The following is a 6,550-nucleotide window of genomic DNA, read 5'->3' as shown; positions in this document are numbered from 1 at the left end:
CCTGCGGCCTGCCCCTCTCCCATGTGTCACAGGCGGTGCCAGCAGGTCCAGCCCCGGGAGTCACGTGTGTGCCACCCCCATGTGCTGGGGCTCACCTCGCGCTGGGTGGCCGTGGCCCGGGGCCTCGGCGGCCACACACTGGAGGCACCCAGAGCGGGCACTGGGTGACCGCAGGTGCAGGAGGACACCTGCGGGTGTGCCCCCCACCCAGAGTGCGCCCCGGCTCAGGCTGTCGGGGGTGGGGGGCAGCGGTGCCTTTGCGGTGGGCTGAAGGGACCCCAAATGCCTCCCAGTCTGCCCAAAGTCCCCTCCCCTGTCCCCAGTCTCCCCCCGCGTCTCCACATGTCCCCCCGTCCTCAGCCTCGTCCCGTGTCCCCCATGGCTCCCCTGCCTGTCCCCGCATCCTTCCCCCGCTCCCCACACGTCCACAATGTGTCCCTCTCAGCCTGACCCCAATCCCCATGTGGCCCCTGTGTCCTCTGTCTTCCTAACCTCGTCCCCACGTGTCCCCTTCGTGTCCCCACAGCCTCCACCCGCTCCCCCGGATCTCCGGAGCGTCCAGGTGGGACGGGACCTCTGGAGACCAACCTCCTCCAACCTCCCGCTCCAGCACGGTCACCCACAGCAGGTGGCCCAGCACCGCGTTTCCCAGGTGCCTTTGGAACATCGCCAAGGCTGGAGCTGCCACCACCTCGCTGGGCAACCTGCTCTGCTCCAGTGCTCCAGTGCTCCGTCACCAGCTTGGTGTCCACCAGGACCCCCCCCAGGTCCTTCTCTGCACAGCTCCTCTCCACCACGTGCCCCCCAGCCTGGCCCGGTGCCTGCGCTTACCCCTGCCCTGCGGCAGGACTCGGCCCTTCCCTTCGTTCAACTTCAGGGCGTTCCTCTCTGGCCCTCTCCAGACCCTCCACGTCCCTCTCAACAGCAAGAACCGACCAAGCCCAGCACACCGGCACTGCCGGATTCCTCCCCACCTTGTACCGCGACACCCACGCCGCGTCTCAGACGGGCACTGGCGTGAGCTCGTCCTTTCAGAGCTCTTCCTTTCGGGGCATAAACCTCCTCTGGGCGGGATTTCTTCCCCAGCACGCCTACGGGAGGAAGCCGCGCTCTGCAGATGCCTCTCTTGGCCGTCCTTGGCCATTCCCCACGGCTGCAGCTATTGCAAGGCACTTATGGGGCGACTCGTGTATTTGTGTGGACGACGGAGCAGCTGTAGCTGTTTCAGTCATACCCCGGGCAGAGCGGGGACTGCTGCAGGCATCTGCCGCGGCTTCCATCACGCTTGGTGCTCACGACAGGCCGAAGTAGCTCAGCTGGGAGAGCGTTAGACTGAAGATCTAAAGGTCCCTGGTTCAAGCCCGGGCTTCGGCACTGGGCTGCCCCCCCCTCTTCCCCGCCTCTTTTGCGGAGCCGGGCGTCCCGGCCATGCGCCACCTGCACCTCTTGCCCTTCTCACTCCTCCTGCCCATCTCACCACTGCCTCCCTACCCCTGTGCACTTCCCCCTCCTCCACCTTGCCTCCCTCTCCAACACTCTCCCCAAATCCATGGCCACCTCCCTCAGGGACACCAGGCCTCTTTCCTCCACCCAGTGAGCCGCCCGCCCGCCCACCCGCCCGCGCCTTCCTGCCTGTCTTATGGATGCCACAAAGCCTTCTCCACCTGCCTCCCTCCCCTCACCGCCTCCCTGGAGCCCTCCTCCAGCTCTCCCCACCGCTGGCCATGCTGGTGGCTCTTCCATGCTCTTGGGCGCCTCCAGGCGTGAAGCCTCTCATCCACAGCAGGAGGAACGAGGAGCTGCAGGGACCCAGGCATCCGCGGCCCCCCCTGCCAGCCCCATTTGCCCCAGGGATGGAGGAACCGTGCATCCAAACAACCCCCAAGAGCTCACCCACTGCCCTCCTTTGGCAGGGACCCAGCAGTCTGGGGGAACCCCGGCATCCGAGGGTTGAAGGCATCCACGTGCCACCCCCAGCCAAACCCCCTCACCCCCATGCACAGAGGACCAAGGCCTCCGGCACCCCCCCACCCCACCCCAAATAGCCAACCTCCCCTGCAACCGGTGTCCAGGGCACCCAGCTGTCTGACCACCCTGGCCCGCCCCGCCCTCCCACCTGCCCTTGTCTATGGAGGACCCAGGCGTCTGCGCACCTCCCCCCATAGCCAAACCCCCCTCCCCCCACAACCTCTGCCTGAAGGCATCCTGGGGACAAGGACATCCAGCTGCTGGTCTCCAGACAACGCCCCCCTCCCCCGGCCCTTTCTTCTATGACGCACCCAGGCGACCCGGTGGCACTCTGCAGCTGAACACCCTCCTCTTGTGTATGAGGCAGCCAGGCGCCTCAGGCACCCAGGGCTCTGGGCACCCCCATCTGGGTAAGTCCCCTCGCCCTGTGAGCAAGCACTTCACCTCCAAGCAGACGCCCACGCACTTCACCAGCCCTTCCTCAGCGCTTGTGCAGGGCACCCAGGCCTCTGCGCACCTCCCCCCCACCCCGCCCAATGTTCCTCCCCGCATACAAAGGACCCGGGTGTCCCTGCTGCCCCCACCCAACTCCATCTACCAGGCTCTCAGGCAGCTGGGCCACCCCCCGCCCTTCCCCCACACACCGAGGGCCCAGGTGTCTGGGCAGGGGAGGGGTGGCTCTTTATTGGCTCTCGAGGGGGTCCCAGGGCACGCGGCAGGGTCACCTCGGGGTGCTGGGGGCGGGTCAGGTGCTGCACACCCGTGTCACGCCCATATCCCATGCCTGTCGCCCCTGCGGCCTGCCCCTCTCCCATGTGTCACAGGCGGTGCCAGCAGGTCCAGTCCCGGGAGTCACGTGTGTGCCACCCCCATGTGCTGGGGCTCACCTCGCGCTGGGTGGCCGTGGCCCGGGGCCTCGGCGGCCACACACTGGAGGCACCCAGAGCGGGCACTGGGTGACCGCAGGTGCAGGAGGACACCTGCGGGTGTGCCCCCCACCCAGAGTGCGCCCCGGCTCAGGCTGTCGGGGGTGGGGGGCAGCGGTGCCTTTGCGGTGGGCTGAAGGGACCCCAAATGCCTCCCAGTCTGCCCAAAGTCCCCTCCCCTGTCCCCAGTCTCCCCCCGCGTCTCCACATGTCCCCCCGTCCTCAGCCTCGTCCCGTGTCCCCCATGGCTCCCCTGCCTGTCCCCGCATCCTTCCCCCGCTCCCCACACGTCCACAATGTGTCCCTCTCAGCCTGACCCCAATCCCCATGTGGCCCCTGTGTCCTCTGTCTTCCTAACCTCGTCCCCACGTGTCCCCTTCGTGTCCCCACAGCCTCCACCCGCTCCCCCGGATCTCCGGAGCGTCCAGGTGGGACGGGACCTCTGGAGACCAACCTCCTCCAACCTCCCGCTCCAGCACGGTCACCCACAGCAGGTGGCCCAGCACCGCGTTTCCCAGGTGCCTTTGGAACATCGCCAAGGCTGGAGCTGCCACCACCTCGCTGGGCAACCTGCTCCGCTCCAGTGCTCCAGTGCTCCGTCACCAGCTTGGTGTCCACCAGGACCCCCCCCAGGTCCTTCTCTGCACAGCTCCTCTCCACCACGTGCCCCCCAGCCTGGCCCGGTGCCTGCGCTTACCCCTGCCCTGCGGCAGGACTCGGCCCTTCCCTTCGTTCAACTTCAGGGCGTTCCTCTCTGGCCCTCTCCAGACCCTCCACGTCCCTCTCAACAGCAAGAACCGACCAAGCCCAGCACACCGGCACTGCCGGATTCCTCCCCACCTTGTACCGCGACACCCACGCCGCATCTCAGACGGGCACTGGCGTGAGCTCGTCCTTTCAGGGCTCTTCCTTTCGGGGCATAAACCTCCTCTGGGCGGGATTTCTTCCCCAGCACGCCTACGGGAGGAAGCCGCGCTCTGCAGATGCCTCTCTTGGCCGTCCTTGGCCATTCCCCACGGCTGCAGCTATTGCAAGGCACTTATGGGGCGACTCGTGTATTTGTGTGGACGACGGAGCAGCTGTAGCTGTTTCAGTCATACCCCGGGCAGAGCGGGGACTGCTGCAGGCATCTGCCGCGGCTTCCATCACGCTTGGTGCTCACGACAGGCCGAAGTAGCTCAGCTGGGAGAGCGTTAGACTGAAGATCTAAAGGTCCCTGGTTCAAGCCCGGGATCTAAAGGTCCCTGGTTCAAGCCCGGGCTTCGGCACTGGGCTGCCCCCCCTCTTCCCCGCCTCTTTTGCGGAGCCGGGCGTCCCGGCCATGCGCCACCTGCACCTCTTGCCCTTCTCACTCCTCCTGCCCATCTCACCACTGCCTCCCTACCCCTGTGCACTTCCCCCTCCTCCACCTTGCCTCCCTCTCCAACACTCTCCCCAAATCCATGGCCACCTCCCTCAGGGACACCAGGCCTCTTTCCTCCACCCAGTGAGCCGCCCACCCGCCCGCCCGCCCGCCCGCGCCTTCCTGCCTGTCTTATGGATGCCACAAAGCCTTCTCCACCTGCCTCCCTCCCCTCACCGCCTCCCTGGAGCCCTCCTCCAGCTCTCCCCACCGCTGGCCATGCTGGTGGCTCTTCCATGCTCTTGGGTGCCTCCAGGCGTGAAGCCTCTCATCCACAGCAGGAGGAACGAGGAGCTGCAGGGACCCAGGCATCCGCGGCCCCCCCTGCCAGCCCCATTTGCCCCAGGGATGGAGGAACCGTGCATCCAAACAACCCCCAAGAGCTCACCCACTGCCCTCCTTTGGCAGGGACCCAGCAGTCTGGGGGAACCCCGGCATCCGAGGGTTGAAGGCATCCACGTGCCACCCCCAGCCAAACCCCCTCACCCCCATGCACAGAGGACCAAGGCCTCCGGCACCCCCCCACCCCACCCCAAATAGCCAACCTCCCCTGCAACCGGTGTCCAGGGCACCCAGCTGTCTGACCACCCTGGCCCGCCCCGCCCTCCCACCTGCCCTTGTCTATGGAGGACCCAGGCGTCTGCGCACCTCCCCCCATAGCCAAACCCCCCTCCCCCCACAACCTCTGCCTGAAGGCATCCTGGGGACAAGGACATCCAGCTGCTGGTCTCCAGACAACGCCCCCCTCCCCCGGCCCTTTCTTCTATGACGCACCCAGGCGACCCGGTGGCACTCTGCAGCTGAACACCCTCCTCTTGTGTATGAGGCAGCCAGGCGCCTCAGGCACCCAGGGCTCTGGGCACCCCCATCTGGGTAAGTCCCCTCGCCCTGTGAGCAAGCACTTCACCTCCAAGCAGACGCCCACGCACTTCACCAGCCCTTCCTCAGCGCTTGTGCAGGGCACCCAGGCCTCTGCGCACCTCCCCCCCACCCCGCCCAATGTTCCTCCCCGCATACAAAGGACCCGGGTGTCCCTGCTGCCCCCACCCAACTCCATCTACCAGGCTCTCAGGCAGCTGGGCCACCCCCCGCCCTTCCCCCACACACCGAGGGCCCAGGTGTCTGGGCAGGGGAGGGGTGGCTCTTTATTGGCTCTCGAGGGGGTCCCAGGGCACGCGGCAGGGTCACCTCGGGGTGCTGGGGGCGGGTCAGGTGCTGCACACCCGTGTCACGCCCATATCCCATGCCTGTCGCCCCTGCGGCCTGCCCCTCTCCCATGTGTCACAGGCGGTGCCAGCAGGTCCAGCCCCGGGAGTCACGTGTGTGCCACCCCCATGTGCTGGGGCTCACCTCGCGCTGGGTGGCCGTGGCCCGGGGCCTCGGCGGCCACACACTGGAGGCACCCAGAGCGGGCACTGGGTGACCGCAGGTGCAGGAGGACACCTGCGGGTGTGCCCCCCACCCAGAGTGCGCCCCGGCTCAGGCTGTCGGGGGTGGGGGGCAGCGGTGCCTTTGCGGTGGGCTGAAGGGACCCCAAATGCCTCCCAGTCTGCCCAAAGTCCCCTCCCCTGTCCCCAGTCTCCCCCCGCGTCTCCACATGTCCCCCCGTCCTCAGCCTCGTCCCGTGTCCCCCATGGCTCCCCTGCCTGTCCCCGCATCCTTCCCCCGCTCCCCACACGTCCACAATGTGTCCCTCTCAGCCTGACCCCAATCCCCATGTGGCCCCTGTGTCCTCTGTCTTCCTAACCTCGTCCCCACGTGTCCCTTTCGTGTCCCCACAGCCTCCACCCGCTCCCCCGGATCTCCGGAGCGTCCAGGTGGGACGGGACCTCTGGAGACCAACCTCCTCCAACCTCCCGCTCCAGCACGGTCACCCACAGCAGGTGGCCCAGCACCGCGTTTCCCAGGTGCCTTTGGAACATCGCCAAGGCTGGAGCTGCCACCACCTCGCTGGGCAACCTGCTCCACTCCAGTGCTCCAGTGCTCCGTCACCAGCTTGGTGTCCACCAGGACCCCCCCCAGGTCCTTCTCTGCACAGCTCCTCTCCACCACGTGCCCCCCAGCCTGGCCCGGTGCCTGCGCTTACCCCTGCCCTGCGGCAGGACTCGGCCCTTCCCTTCGTTCAACTTCAGGGCGTTCCTCTCTGGCCCTCTCCAGACCCTCCACGTCCCTCTCAACAGCAAGAACCGACCAAGCCCAGCACACCGGCACTGCCGGATTCCTCCCCACCTTGTACCGCGACACCCACGCCGCG

The 6,550-nt window shown here is 67.2% G+C and overlaps 1 non-coding gene across 1 annotated transcript; it reads left to right on the top strand.

Moving 5' to 3' along the window:
- The first annotated feature begins 1,301 nt into the window (after positions 1 to 1,301).
- TRNAF-GAA (transfer RNA phenylalanine (anticodon GAA)) lies at positions 1,302 to 1,374 on the top strand. Its single transcript has one exon. It is a non-coding gene; the product is annotated as a tRNA-Phe (tRNA).
- The last annotated feature ends 5,176 nt before the right edge of the window (positions 1,375 to 6,550 follow it).

Source organism: Struthio camelus, chromosome 22 (assembly GCF_040807025.1).
Source record: "Struthio camelus isolate bStrCam1 chromosome 22, bStrCam1.hap1, whole genome shotgun sequence".
NCBI lineage: Eukaryota > Metazoa > Chordata > Aves > Struthioniformes > Struthionidae > Struthio > Struthio camelus.
The sequence above is the reverse complement of the archived record's forward strand: the minus strand, read 5'-3'. Positions and strand labels throughout refer to the sequence as shown.